This window comes from Eubalaena glacialis, chromosome 2 (genome assembly GCF_028564815.1).
Source record: "Eubalaena glacialis isolate mEubGla1 chromosome 2, mEubGla1.1.hap2.+ XY, whole genome shotgun sequence".
In the NCBI taxonomy this organism is placed as follows: Eukaryota; Metazoa; Chordata; class Mammalia; order Artiodactyla; family Balaenidae; genus Eubalaena; species Eubalaena glacialis.
In genome coordinates, this window is record NC_083717.1 from 44,254,600 (window position 1) to 44,269,277 (window position 14,678).

Genomic DNA, 14,678 nt, shown 5'->3' on the forward strand with positions numbered 1-14,678 from the left:
CCCATTTAGGCTCGTGCCAGGCAACTCCCAGAAGACAACTGGAGTGAGCAAGTGCTGTGGTTTCCAGGGGCAGGCAGTGCCAAAACTGGGGGCTGTTACAAGCAGTGCCGGCCCCACCCCAGAGTTTCTGATTGAGCAGGTCTGGGGTAGAGCCTGAGAATTGGCATCACTAACAAGATCCAGGTGATGCTGATATCTCTGGCCCTTTCGAGGACCACACTTGGAGAACCATTGGGCCTTGTCAATCAAAGTGTGGTTCTTGGACCAGCCACATGGGCTTCACCTGGAGTTTTGGTAGAAGCGCAAAATCTCAGGCCTCACCCCAGACCCACACCTGATGAAATCTGCATCGAAACAAGACCCCAGGTAATTTGCATACACACTCCCTGCACTGGTGGGAATAATTGGTTTCATGGTCTTCTGCAGAGCCCCAGCCCAAGGCAAAGACCTTGGCCCATCAAACCAGGGGAAACTTGTCTGAGGATCCCTGTTGCCCATCAGAGTTGGCCTTGACTCTCAAAAGGATGTCAGAAAAATCAGTAATGGTTATTATTACAGCTGGATGTCTGTGTGCGCACCAGGGGGTTTCATACATTATTTCATTATAAAACCCTGGAAAAACCCATTTTATAGACGAGTAAACTGAGACTCAGGTAAAGTAACTGCTTGATAAACACAGAAAAAAGAACTGAATTTTATCAAGGTCTACCTGGCCATTTCCGGGGTGCCGGGGTTTAGGCCTGTGGATTAACCTACTTCTCCCCCTTTCACCCTCCCACAAATGAGGCCTGAGGCATGAAGTAAGGCAAGGAGAAATCTTTTTTTTTTTTTTAATGCAGTTTATTTTTCATCTCATCCATGAGGCTTTTTTTTTTTAATCTTGATTTCAGAGTTACCCTTTCTTTGCAACTTTCTTGACCAAGAAGGTCTTAAAACTTGGTTTTTGGGTGTTTTTTTGGCCATGCCGTGCAGCATATGGGATATCAGTTCCCCCACCAGGGATCGAACCCATGCCCCCTGCATTGGGAGCACAGAGTCTTAACCACTGGACCACCAGGGAAGTCCCAAGGCAAGGAGGAATCTTAACCAAGGGTTGAATTGATTTATTAAATGAGGTTAAGGAGGCCACAATGTCTGTACCAGAATAACTTTGACCGAGGGCTGGAGCATGTGATGGAAATTTCCAGAGAAGCTGGTCAGCCAAGTACTCCTTGACTGTGTCATTAAGTCCCCTCATGAGCTTGGTTTGGATGTGATCATTCACACAGCCAATGGCCCCACTTCACAGTTGGCACACGCGGTTACAGTTCCCTAGAGTTCTTGGGGTTCCTGAGTGGTTTTGGTGGCCTGCCCAGCCAGCAATCTAATTCCAAACTCCATTCTCAGTTATAAAAAGCAGAGAAATTGATGGGGGAGGCCTCTAGGGGCGATCGAAGGCAAGTAGAGGGGAGCCTTTTAAAACCAATCTGCTACTTCAGATAAAGACAGCCTCTGGGCAGGCTGGAAGCCAAGAATTTAATTGTATTTATTTTTGCCATTACTTTCTATTTAGGGCAAGGGATATTGGTATTCTATGTATGGTAGTGATATAAAGGTTCCTTTGATGATTAATTCATTTAAGTTTTTAAGTGAGTCGATTTAAAGAAAACGATTAAGTCAATATAGTGGGATTAGCAAAACACGTAAAGGTAGACCCCAAAAATGACTGAAGTCGATGCTGTGATGATGTGCTTGGTTTACTTCTCTTTGTGACCATTATCTGCCCCCTTGGCAGCAAAGCCACGATAAGTCCTTGTAAAACTTCTATAGAGAGTAAGGCAGTTAATCTTCCAAAAAAGTACCTAGTTACAGATACGATTTCTCATTGTATCTGGGAAATTGCCCAGTGCTCAAAAAAATAATTCTCCAATGAAACAACCTCGTGGATGACTCAAAAGGCAAGGATGATTGAGCCCTGCCACCAACTCCCAGAAACACCACTAGGTGAGACCCCCATCTTAGAGTCTCCCGGCACCCTCTATGTTTTCCTCCTCACAGTTCATATATCTTGCATGGTGCCTTTCCTGCCTGGTAGATTGTAGCTTTAGGAGGGCTAGGACCATTTCACATCTGTGCTGCGTTGTACTTTCAGCCCCTTGCACAGTGCCTGGCAGAGAGTAAGTGCTGGTTTGGAGAACAAAGGAAGGAAAGGAGGGAGGGCAGGAAGAAGGGAGTTAGTTCCAGAGAGAAGCTCAGAACAGCTCCTGCCATCTACATTCTGCAATCATTTATATATTCCTTTCCATGGCCAAAGGAGAGAAAATACGGTGGTTTATATCAGCTCCCACATAATTGTCTGATTTGAAATCCATTGAGTTCCATCTTGATTATAGATGAAACACACTTTTCCTTTTCCCTGATTCCTTGGAGAAAAGACCAGCCCACTGTTAAAGTTTTCTTAACAGGGTAATTCATGGTGCTATATATAAGCTCCATGGCCTGGTACACAGAAGCCAGAGGACCGGAGGGATGTGGATGTGGCCAGAATTGGGAATCAGGTGCGCTGGCTCCTGGCAGGCTGAGATCATGCTGATAACAAGGAGATTAATAAGGGTCTGTAACCTCCTCCATCCTGTAGTATCAAGGAGGGTTTTTAAATCAATGCCGGTCTGGCTGGCTTAATGGTACCAAATCTTACCTTTTGAAGCTGGAATATTTGAGAGTTGAGATCAATTGAGATAAAATAAAGCAAACTGTGTTGACTTTTGGATTTGGGGTCTTCATCAGAGTCCCATTGTGTAGTGTTGTTTTTATTTTCTGTCTTGGAAATAGGTGGAGATTAACCTCTGGAGAGGGTTGTTCTGCCTGGACCAGGAGATGGTATATTTACTTCTGTTCTTCTTTTTTTCATCTTCCACAAGATGATTCTCCATGAGGGAAACATCCATTTCTATCCTGTTCATCTCCATATACCCAGGGCATGTCGCCCAGTAAATGCTCAATGACTATATCTCAAGTACAGCATTTTAGTGTAACCAGCACACTCTCTGCCGTGGGCCAAGTCTGCTGGAAAAGTCAGTCTGTTCCCAATTAGGTGCAGAAATAGCCACCTTACAAGGCATCCCAGTGCCCCTGGAGAAAAGCCTCAGGAAGGCTCCCTGGTACCTGGTTTCCATGACTGTTACCACGAGCCTTGTGTGGTCATCACAAAGCTGTGTGAGTAAAATGCATCTGATTCGTCACACACAAGGGCTCACAAGCCCTGTGCAAGATGCTGGTGACATGCAAAGATGAACCCAGCACAGAAAAAGTGCTTGAGGAGTTTGTGGTCTGATGGAGGAGAAACTCTTGAAAGTTTAGGCATTTCTCTGGCCAGAGGATCCATGCATTTTAAAGGATTCTCAAAGGATACCACAAAGCTGAAGAGGAGCTGCTATGAAGAGTTGAGACCCTTGAAATTTTTTGAACAGGAATGTGCATCACACCTCATCCTGTGTGATGATGAGAAACATGTCTGGGGTGAGTGAGAGCTGGGAGATCTGCCACCTCAAGGGCAGGCCCTAAGCTCTCAGGGCCTCAATTTCCCCATCTGTAAATGAGGTTCAACAAACCCACAGGTCTTCTCTAGCTGCAAAGCATCACCACTGGGTACCTTCCCTGTTGAGTGAGTCCAGACTCACTGGAAATAGCTAATCCTTTTTCTATGCCTCTAAATTCCTTGCCCTGAAATCTTAGAGCAAGGCAATAAATAGGTGCTGAGCTATTTTCACCTACCACCTGCTCTACATTTAAAAGGGGAAAAAGCCACTCTAAGGGAAGTGGAAGGCAAACTTACACACTGAGGGTCTGCCACATGCCAGGCATCACAGTGGATGCTTTCACATCTCAACGAAGCCTCTTGATGAACTGGCAAGACAGGCTCAGCAGCATCTTTATTCCCCGCCTCTCAGTACCACTTGGAGAATCATTCTATTACAGCAGGATGGGTGTTCCAGATAAATTATGCTCAATATACCACGTTTTAGAAAAGCATGTGAGTGTATGTTATAAAATATAGAAAAGCTGGCATCAGTCATAGCTCAGTTGGAGGATTTCGGAAGCCTTCTTCCTTCAGTTATCAGGAAGATTCATTATCACCAGCAAGCATCTCAACCTAGTAAGCGTCCCTGTCCTCAGTGGTAAGCCCTGCCATGTCATAGAAACAAAAATTGACAATATTGTACTCCTAGTGATGATGATTCAGATCTGTAGGAGCTCCAAAGAGGGAGTCCCCACAAAGAGCGGGGGCAAGAGAAACATTTTCTAGAGGAGGCGGGATCAGGGTAGGAACTTGAAGGAATGGTCCAAGACTTAGCTGGAAGAAGAATGAAATTGATGATCCAGATGGGGAGAATGGCCTGAGACAAAGAAGGTTCAAGTGCACATCAAGGAGCTGTTCCTACCTTTGGGGCTTGGCTGGAGTGGGGGGCTTCGGGAGGACCTGAGGGTGGAGGAAAATAAGATAGGACAGGGGGTGCAGAGCCAGGCTGTCAGGGGCTGAGAGACTCACACTTGATTCTTTGGGGGGTTGCTTTGGTCTAATCTGGGGTCCAAAGACCTCTAAAGAGTCTGTGATGGGTTTTAGGAGATCCATGAACCTCTTGAAATCTTAGGCATTTCTCTGGGCAGAGGATCCATACATTTTAAAGGATTCCACAAAGCTGAAGAGGAGCGGCTATGAACAATTGAGACCCTTGAAATGTTTTGAACAGGAATGTGTAGACTGTATGTTGCTGGAAGGGGCAGAAGCTAGGGAGACCACCCAGGTCATCTATAGGAGCAGCATGGAGGGTCTGGGCTGGGGGGTGGGGGCTATAAATGGAAAGGAAGAGAGAGCTAGGGAGTCTTGGTTACAGAGGAGAAATGACAGTAGTCTGGGATGGTCAGTGATGGCTGAGCCCACTGTGGGTATCGGAATCCAGAGGGAAAGCTGTGCCTTAAGGTCCAATGGTGAGTTTGACTTTAAACATGATGATTTTAAGAGGATAGAGTTCATCTATGTAGGAATGAAGACATTTAAAAATCATTGAATCACCAATTATTGGAGTGTAGGTACAAAAGAGGCCAGCCAGCCCATTCCCCTGTATTTTCCAGGTACAGCAATGACACCCCAAGATGGGAAGGGACTTGTCCATGGTCACCTAGATGGTGGGCAACTGTAACCAATACGTAAGAGAATAATATTTAGGAGAGAGGTCAGAGCTGAGATGGAGATCAGAAGCCATTTGGAGGGAGACGGTTGAAGCCATGAGTGTGGCCATCTTTAACGTAGCAGAGACCCCAGGATTAAGCTTCGGTCTTTGCCCTCATTTAGAGAGTTGGAAGGAGGAACCAAGGGAGCAAAGGGCATGGAGAAGGACAAAGAAGTGAAGGGAGAACAGAGAGACCAAAGCTGTGACCAAGGGGGGGCAAGCGCCCCCGGCAGAAGGGCGCATGGGATGAGAATACTCCAGGGCCATTGGCTGGGGCATCAGCGGGCTCTGGGTGACAGTTGAGAGACCTCTTTCCTTGGTGTGGTGAGGTGATGCGAGATTTCAGAGAGGTCCCTGATAAAAGGGGGCCGTGATTACAGTCTGGCCTTGCTAGAGGTTTGAGAGGCAAAGAGAAGCAGGTCAGGAGCAGGACCAGGCAGGAGGAGAATATTTTAAAAATTAAAAAAAGTGTGTTTGTAAAAATAAGGTAAAGAAACAATGAGGGGAGAGCAGGAAAGAGGGAGAGGTTATATGAGAAAGTCACAATCTTGAGGAGAAAATGGGACCAATAAACAGAGGTGGGGATGAAGATTCAGAGACCATCTTATGGGGCGAGGAGGGCCCAGAAACAACATGAATTTTACATGAGGGAAGATTGGGATCCATTCACCCATCAGGATCCTCTTGCTTTGGGACCATGGCTCGTGCAGACCCCTCTGCCTGATGCTCTTCCCACCGCCCTTTCGAGGCTGCCCTCCTCGTATTCTGGGGTTCTGACAAAATGCCATCCCCTCAAACAGCTCTTCCCTGCCCACTCCCAAGTATCCCCTCAGTCTCTAATCACTGCTTCTCCTGGTTTCTTCTTAGCATCGCCCAGTGTATGGATGGGTGGTTATGATTCTGTTCCTTTGCTGCAGTGTGTCCTGTATGTGTATGTATGTGAGTGTTTCTTGTCTCCAAATTTCAATTTTAAGCACCTTCAGACTGGAGACCGTGTCCATCCCCCACTGTGACCCCAGAGCCCAGCCCAGGGCCCATCACGTAGTAGGTGCTCAATTAACGCACATTAATTAGAACAAAAAGAAGAGAAGGAAGAAGAATTCAGCCATGACCTACTCTCTCTTCTCAGAAAAGTTTAATAGGAACAACAATAAAAATAAAATAAAAATAGCATCTGCCAAGCTGTTTGTACGTATTCATTATCTCTTTTACTCTTCACGGTTTACTCATTTTAAGAGGTGAGGAAGCTTCGTTTTACATATTCCGCTAGTGAGGGTGGAGTTAGGGATCTCACCAAAGCCCGTGTTAATGACAGTGTTGGATCAAAGAGGCATTTCCATCAAGAAAACAAGAGACTAGATCCCTTTCTCCCATCCCCTCTGCCAGGGGATGGGTAGGCCCTGTGTATCCTCTCCCTGCTCCCGCCCACAGCATCACCTGGTTCTGAATGTGCCCGTGCAAAGCATGTGCAGGTGTTCTACAGTCTAGAAAAAAAAAGGGTTAAATTTCCTGTCCACCTGTCAGTCCACTGCGGTCACACGAGAAGTCGGGAGGTAGAGAATTCTCTTTGCCTCTTGATTATTCTAAACCTCAAGGAGGGGCCGGGGTGTCCCCCTTCACCCTAGCCTTCTCCCCTGGCATTTTCTACAGGAATGTGATGGCAGGAGAAATGGGAAGAGGGTGAGGCTCTGAAGCAGCCCCGAGATGCAGAGCCCTCAGTGACAACTTGAGGCACTGTCCCCTGGGCACCGTCCAGAGCCCCCAGCCCAGACCTTGGAGGTAGGCAGGCCTGTGACTGTGATGCCGCATCAGGCCCCAGCCCACCCTGGACGTCTGGACTGATGCTTAGGGCAAGAGGAAAATCAAAGGAGGGGGGCTTCCTGTTAACCCATCTTTGTTCCTCTCCCTTGTGCTTGTTTAGAACAGGAACCAGGTTCCCAGCCTTCTGCACAGCCTGAACTTCCTGTCCGAAGCTGCTGGAAATATTCAAAGTGTTAGGGTCAAAGTCTCCTAGAATGAGGGGTGGGAATCAAGAGGTATGGAACGACCCCAGGTCACTTGTACACTCCGCTTGTCCTGATGTGGCTTCACACCTCCTCATCCTCTCAGGTGTGGCAGCTGGAGTTGCGGGCATGTCTGGAGTCAGGTGTAGAGTCCCAGGTACGATGACCGCCTGGCCCTGCTCTCTGGCTTCTCTTCTGGGTTTGCTCCCATTACAGCATGCCCCAGTTCTGACTGAGCTCAGACTTTCACCACCACTCCACCCCAACCTCTTGCACCAAGTTCCTGATTTGGAGATAATCCGTCAGACAGAGCCAGGTTCAAATCCTGCCCCAGCTCCCTCTTCCCTGTAAACCCTTGGATATGATGCTTAACATCCCTAAACAAAATGGGAGTCATAAAAAGGCCCACCTCTTAGGGCTGCGATAGGGACAAAAGGAGAAAATCCACAGTGAGGGTTTGGTCCGTGTCTGTCCCGTGGTAAGTGCCCAGTCAGTGTTAACTCTGGTGATGGTTGCTTCTCCACTATCCATTCCAGCAGATGCCTCCTCAAGTCCCCATTCAGACACCCGATTCTGGCATCAACCTGGACACAGCCTTGGGTACCACCATCCTCCCTATGCCCATCCGCATCCCACCCCCCCACCTGCTACCAGCTGCAGTGATGTTTGTTGGCTGACGTCACTTTCCGTGCCCTGAAGCAACAGGGCTGGAGTTCATTTTCTCCACCCTGAGCACTATCTCGGGGCTTTTCTCAAAGGCAATCAGAAAGCAGCTCACAAGGGGGACCCAAAGGGCCGAACCCCCCCCCCAATTCCTCCCCAGAGCCTTGGACTCCCACAGAACATGCGCTGGGGAGTGGGGATGGAGACCACAGCTCACACCTAAGGCGTTAGGGCTGAGTATCCTTCCAGAGCCAGGGCTGGCTTTCTCTTACTAGTCTATCAGTTGGTGAGTCAATCAGCAAGTCCAAGAAAGCAGCCTCGTGCCACATCTTAGGGAGAATGGAGCTCCCAAATTTTCTTTTCCAGAACTTTTGTCTTCTGAATATTGTGTGTGGGGTGGGGACCACGGTGCCTCTGGGTGTTCCTCTTCTGCTCTGGTTGATTTTATCAATAAGCATCTTGTCAGTTGTCATTGAAAGGGAGCAAGGAACTAGTACCCCCTGCCACTTCCTATACACCCTCAGGTCCTGTAGCCTTGCTGTACCTGGCATAAGCAGAGCTTCTGAGTCAGGGAAGGTCATGGAGAAGGTGACATGAGCTGAGTTTTGCTACCTGAGTAGGAGTGAGTCTAGGGATCTCAAACTCAAATGCCTTCAAGGTCTAGGCAGGTCACATAAATAAGTGAAACAGTTCAGTGTAAGACAATAAGGAGTGGTGTGGACTGTGGGAAAATATAGTTTATACCCCACCCCCAACGTGAGGTACAGCTGCTTCTCATCTCCACCAGTTACTATGGTTCAGGGTTGCCAGTGCTTCTGATTGTTCAAAAGAAGCCAAAACTTAAGATATTTTATAATGACTAATCCCTTGAGTTTTTACCATTGGCCTCTTAATCCTAAAAGATTTAACATTATGCAAGCTCCCCAAATACAGATTTAGGTCAGATACGACCTGGGGCTGGCAAGTCATAAACTCTGAATTAAGTAAATGGAAAACAGAATAAAGGGTTCTGGAGAGAGAGGATAATGTTCAAAGGCACAATCTTGTGATCTGACTCACACGTTCCAGAAACTGCCCATTGCTTGGTGGAGTTAGCAGGTGGATGTGTGAGAAAGTGAAGATGAGGACAAAGAGGGCCAGCTCAGCAAGAGTCTTCTGTGCTATGCTAAGGAACCCGAACTTTATTTTGAAAGCAATGGGTCTCGGTGAGGGAACCCAGAAGAGCTTCAAGGAGGAAGCACCATGTTGCACTTTGCATTTTGGAAATCCGGGTCCCACGTGGGAGCGTTTGGCAAAGGATGACTCTCTGCAGACAGGGAGCTAAGACAGAAACCACGGCGGGGAACCTGAGGGAAGGCATGAGGGTACGGCACCTGCTGTCCTCACGTGGGAGAGTCTGAAGGCTGGGTGATCTTGGAGGGGAAACCTGGTGAGAGAGGATGGGGAGTGTCCACAGCACCCTGATTCTGCATGACTGGGTGGGTGCCATTCCCTGAGAGAAACCTGGGGGAGAGCGGGTAGGGGGTGTGAGTGCTGGTCAGGTCTGAGGTCTGTGTGGCAGTGACTAGGCCGTTCTGTGATTCTGGAACCTGGAAGTGCATAGGGAGTTGTGGGCATGTAGATGAACAATGGAAGCCGGGGCTTCTCAAGGGCTAAGGGTGGGCTCTGAGCAACCCTGACATCTAGGGGAAGGGCCTAGGAGGAAGGGCTGGGAGGGAGCAGCGGAGAAGAGTTTCAAGGAAAACCTCGAGGAGTGTTGACACCTGATAAAGGAGGAGGGAATCTAGGACCTAAGGGACATTTCAGGGTCTCGTTCAGGAGAACTGATGTGTCGTCAACCCACTCAGGGACCAGGCCACACCCTGTGGGTCCCACTGGGGCTCCATCCAGCACAGCCCCGTGGCCGGTGGATGGACCACACCCAGGTCTTGGCAACATGACTGTCAGATGTGCCTCTCGTGCTAGTTAGCTGAGCACTTCTTTGCTGAAGAAAAGAAAACGCACTAATTTAATCTCGGGCAGGTCTCCCCGCTGGACGGCCACGGAGCCATCCGACAGAGCACCAGCAGCAGCGGTGAGAATCACACTTCTGCCACAGATAACACATTCCATCTTCTTCCATCCACTGCTCCTTATTTCTCCCTAATGGACCACGCTGTTGGAAGAGAGCTTCCCTGAGGACAGCTGATCCGAAGGGGCTCGGCAGAGCCCACACACAGCAGTGGTTTCTTTTGATCCCGAAGGCAGCAGCCATCACCTTCAATAACAACACTGCAACTGACATTCACGTCTGCCCGGGGCTTCTTGCTGTAATCCCACCACAGGACCCCTCTTTGCAGAGAAGGACCTCAAGACCTCGAGAGGCCAAGGGCTGCAAAGCTAGAGCACGTTGGGAACCAGAACTCCAGCCCCCTCACTGATGGTCCCGCCGTCCTCCTTCCAGATGACGGCGACATTCCCTGAGTGGTGTCGGCTGTCGGGGGAGCCGCGTTTATCCAGCTCCCGCAGAGTAGGGAAGGGGACAAGACATATCAAACACCCAGAAGAAAAGTGACTTTAAAGTTGGCCCCAACCCAGGTGCCCTCCAGGGGTTTTCTCAGGAAAAGGCTGCAGCTGTGTTAATAGGGACACAGCCTCTCTGAATGCAGGTCTGTCAAGAAGTGAACAAAGGGGAGGGAAGAAAGGCCGGCTTAAGGCAGAGGGCTTTCAAGTCCCAGCGAGGCGGGTTCAAGAGCAGAGCATGGCACGTTGGACAGACGTTCTGCTTCTCTTTAAAGAGCACGGATTTATCCACACCGTGTGACATGAATGAAATGAGAAGTATTCAGGGCTGCCAACCTCTCCGTTAAGGTTTTGCAGTGGTATATTTCTAATACAATAAAAAAGCGGAAAACGACAGCCAAGGCTAACACTGTGTCTGCAGCAGGAGGCCGCAGCAACTGTCAATAGTGGACGCTAAGTGATGGGCCAGTGGAAGTGCTATGGCTTGAATGTTTGTGTCCTCCACCCCGCAAATTCACATGTTGGAATCCTAATGCCCAATGTGATGGTATTTGGAGATGGGGCCTTTGGGGGTGATTAGGTCATGAGGGTGGAGGCCTCATGAATGGGGTTAGTGCCCTTATAGAAGAGGCTTCAGAGAGACCCCTCACCCCTTCCGCCATGTGAGGATACAAGACGTCTGTGACCTAGAAGAGGTCCCTCGTCTGGCCATGCTGGCACCCTGACCTCAGACTTCCAGCCTCCAGAACTGTGAGCAATCAATTGGTGTTGTTTATAAGCCCCACAGACTACGGTATTATGTTCTAGCTGCCCAAATGGACTAAAATAGGATTGAATGAATTTTCATATAAAACTCTTCCTAAGCATAGTTTTTAATGGCTAGATCACATTTTATCCTTATTGGTGTGGTGCCAGTGGAGAATCTGACTTGAATATTTTCCCAATTAGCTCACCAAGTGTCTCACAACTACTTGTTGAGCAACCTTTGCTTCCTCTTAAGTCTCTGGCATCTCTTTGACTGTGTATTAAATCCTTACATGCAGCAGGTGAAGGGCAGGGTGCAGGAGCCAGTGTTCTGCAGGGACATGTGGTTTGACTACATGCAAACCGAATCCCTGCTCTGCCAGTTTATTTGCTGGGGGTGACCCTGGGCAAATCACTTAAACTTTTTGAGCCTGCGTGTCCTATTTTTAAAACCAACATATGAAAATTAACATGGCACTGGTACAGTCCCTGGCACACGGTGGATCTCAAGCAAATGAAGTTATTAATAATTTTCACTGTTCTCTTGGGATCCACATCCCCTTCCTAGGGATGTGTTTTGTTAACATGTACGTCTGGGACTGGGATTGTCACCTGCAATAGTGAAGTCATCGCTCTTGGGGAGTAAATTTTGGTGGGGGGCAGGAAGCTGTTGAAAAAAAATATTCAACCATGTTTTGTATCTGAAAATTTTATAAAACTAATATTTTGTAAGAAAAATATTTTCTATATTTTGATAGAAAGTAATGCTGGACAAAATCTTGTTGGGTGTGAATATAGAGAAAAATTGAGATTTTTAATTGGGGGGCACCCTCTGTCAGGGGAACAGAAAGAATCAAGGAGGGATTTTATGTCATTATTAATGGAACCTTAAAGTGTTGAGAGGAGTGTGGTTTAAAATAATGGATTTTCAGAGCCAGAAGGAATCTTAAAGATGCCCTGAGCACTCTAACCCTTCTCTTCACTTGGGATCGTTTATCATGTCTCTTCCCAGTAGCTTATTTCCTCCAGAGGGAGAAGGTTTGTCCAGGGCCACCCTGTGGCCAGAACCAGGAAGTCCCGACTTTACTTATCCAGGAAGGAGGACGTGCCACCAAATGTTGACAGAGTTCAAATAAGATGGGGACAGACATGCCCATCACAAGGTGTTCATACAAGAGCGCTTTTGATAGAGTGTTGGGGACATGAACCAGAATGGAGTGGTAGGGGGAGAGGGTGGAGCAAGGAATCACAGACAGTGTAGAAGTTTGCAAAGTGCTGGTGAGAGACAGAGAAGTAGCTGAGGGGTGTCTGAAAGGAAGGTTGGGTCGTTTATTGAAGATGAGAAAAGCAAACATATATATAAATGCTAGTGGGGATACGCCAGCAACATGGCAGAGTCATAAGGCGCTGGTCTGAGCCAGCCTGCTGGGTTCAAATCCTGACATCCCTTCTTAGTAGTTGTGTGGCCCCAGGCAGGATTTTCCCCTTCTCTGTGCCTCTGTTTCTTCACAGGTAGAAATGGATCATCATTTCTGCATTCTCGGGCTACTGTCAGGCTTAAAAGAAGTAATATAAAATTCGTAGGACAGAGTCTGACGTATACAAGGTCCAAGATAAAGACCAGAATTATTATGCAGCTGAAAGGAAGCTGTAAATATATGGAGAAGAGAGAAGAAGTAGTTGGTGGAATAAGAATCGCCAAAGGCAGGAAGAGATGCAATTCCGAACACAGGTGGAGGTACTGGGTTTGGATAAGAGGACAGCTGGCTTCTTGTTGTAACAAAGGACGGGAGGAGGCAGATTCCTTCTATTTGTAAATATTCACTGACTTCTGATGATGTCCAGGCACTAGGGGTGCAGCCATCAACAAGATAGACACAGTGCTTCCATCATGGAACTCACACTCCTGTGGCAGAGGCAGACCGTACACAAGATACATGATATGGTGATGAGAAGGTAAAAGGAGATGGGAGTGGGAAGGGCCACAGTGGGGGGAGTAGGACAGCAGATGCTATGTTAAATGGGATGGTCAGGGAAGGCCACTCTGAGAAGGTCCGATCTGAGCCAAGATTTGAAAAAGGGGGAAAGGGAGGAGTGAGCCATGGGGTATCTGTTGGAAAAATGTTCCAGGGAGAGGGAACAGCCAGTGCAAAGGCCTGGATCTGGAGCACTCCTGGCAGGTGTGGGTAGGTGGGCAGTGGGGGTGGGAGTGAGGCTGGGGTTTCCCTTCTTCCTCCCTGAGACACGCTCCCGGCAGAGGGTGAATCCTCTTCTCTACAGCGAAGGGATGGCTTCAGCTTTTTTGACTCATCTATTCATTCAGCAGTCCTCTTTGGAGCACATTGGATGTGCAGGAGATACGTGACCTCCACCCCTCCGTGGTAATGCAGAGATGAGTAGGACCCTGTCCTAGGCTTGGCCCCAGTCTAGGGGCTAGGTGCTAGGTGAAGCTGCATTGGTAGCTGAGTGTAGGGAGAACCTTGCTGCAGGTGCGACCAGGACACCGAGGCAGGTCAAGGGACGCTGGTTCACTGTAAAGAAGGGTCTTCAGAATGGGGGCGGGAGAGACTCAGAAAAGGCTCTATAGCCATGAACTACTTACTGGAGAAGTCTTCTCTACTGACAGCTTTCACCAGCTCCTGTTCAACCAACTGCATAGATATGTATCGCCTCTGAGTTTTAACTGCCTTGGTTTCTGGGGTTTTGAGTGGTCTGGATATGGAATGCAGCATTCTCTTAGAAGTCTTTGTATTATAAAGTCTGTCTCCTTTATAAAATGAGTGTAGATTGGAGGAGGACCAGTACCACATGAATTGGTCATCTCAGTTCATGTATCATTTCTGGTTGGTGCTTCGGTTTACTGCGAAAGTGTTTGGTCTGGATGATAAATTATATGGTCTCTCTCCTGGTTGTTGGTCATGATGAGAAAGAGAAAAGATCAGGAATAAGTGTTATGGGAAATGCTTGGCATCCAAGTGGCTTGTTTACTTTTCTGATGTGCAGATGACTAGTATAAGAGGCTGGGGAAATTGGCTGGAATCAAAGCCCTCCGTTCTCATGAATGTTTTCTGAGGTCAAGCAGAGGGAAGAGCCAAGAGTGAGCTGGTACCTTTTTGTACACTGATGGAAGCTGATTAACAAACAAAAGTTTGCTGAAATTACAGCCAGCGGATACATCAGACCAAGCTAATATTTAATGTGAAGGAAGAGGGGATGGCAGAAGAAGGAGCTGAGCATTCAGGGAGGTGGGCATAAGAAGACAGAAGCCCATGAGCTTGCTGCTGTAACCCTCCTGTTAGCACCTACAACACCCACAGAAGCCAGAGATCTCAATTGTCATGGAAACACCATTGTCAAGGCTGAAACCTACACTGGTCTCTTCGGAGCTCTGTGCCCAGCAGTGTTTCAGTGTCTGTGAGGTCCAAGAGCCCCAGTGCCATGATAAGACTTGCTGAATAAGAAAAGGCATCTCAGAGATGGTTGAGCACATCAACAAAGGTGTTAGACCTGGCCTGAAGAGCTGGAAGCTGAGTGAGTGGACCTGGAGGAGGGTAAC

General features: G+C 48.1%; 1 protein-coding gene and 1 non-coding gene across 2 annotated transcripts in view; both read left to right on the plus strand.

The window, feature by feature from the left end:
- Positions 1-14,678, plus strand: part of ST8SIA2 (ST8 alpha-N-acetyl-neuraminide alpha-2,8-sialyltransferase 2) — a 58,662-nt gene that overhangs the window by 11,301 nt on the left and 32,683 nt on the right. The gene's annotated exons all lie outside the window — the stretch shown is intronic.
- Positions 10,618-10,756, plus strand: LOC133086093 (small nucleolar RNA U109). Its single transcript, XR_009699873.1, has one exon. It is a non-coding gene; the product is annotated as a small nucleolar RNA U109 (small nucleolar RNA).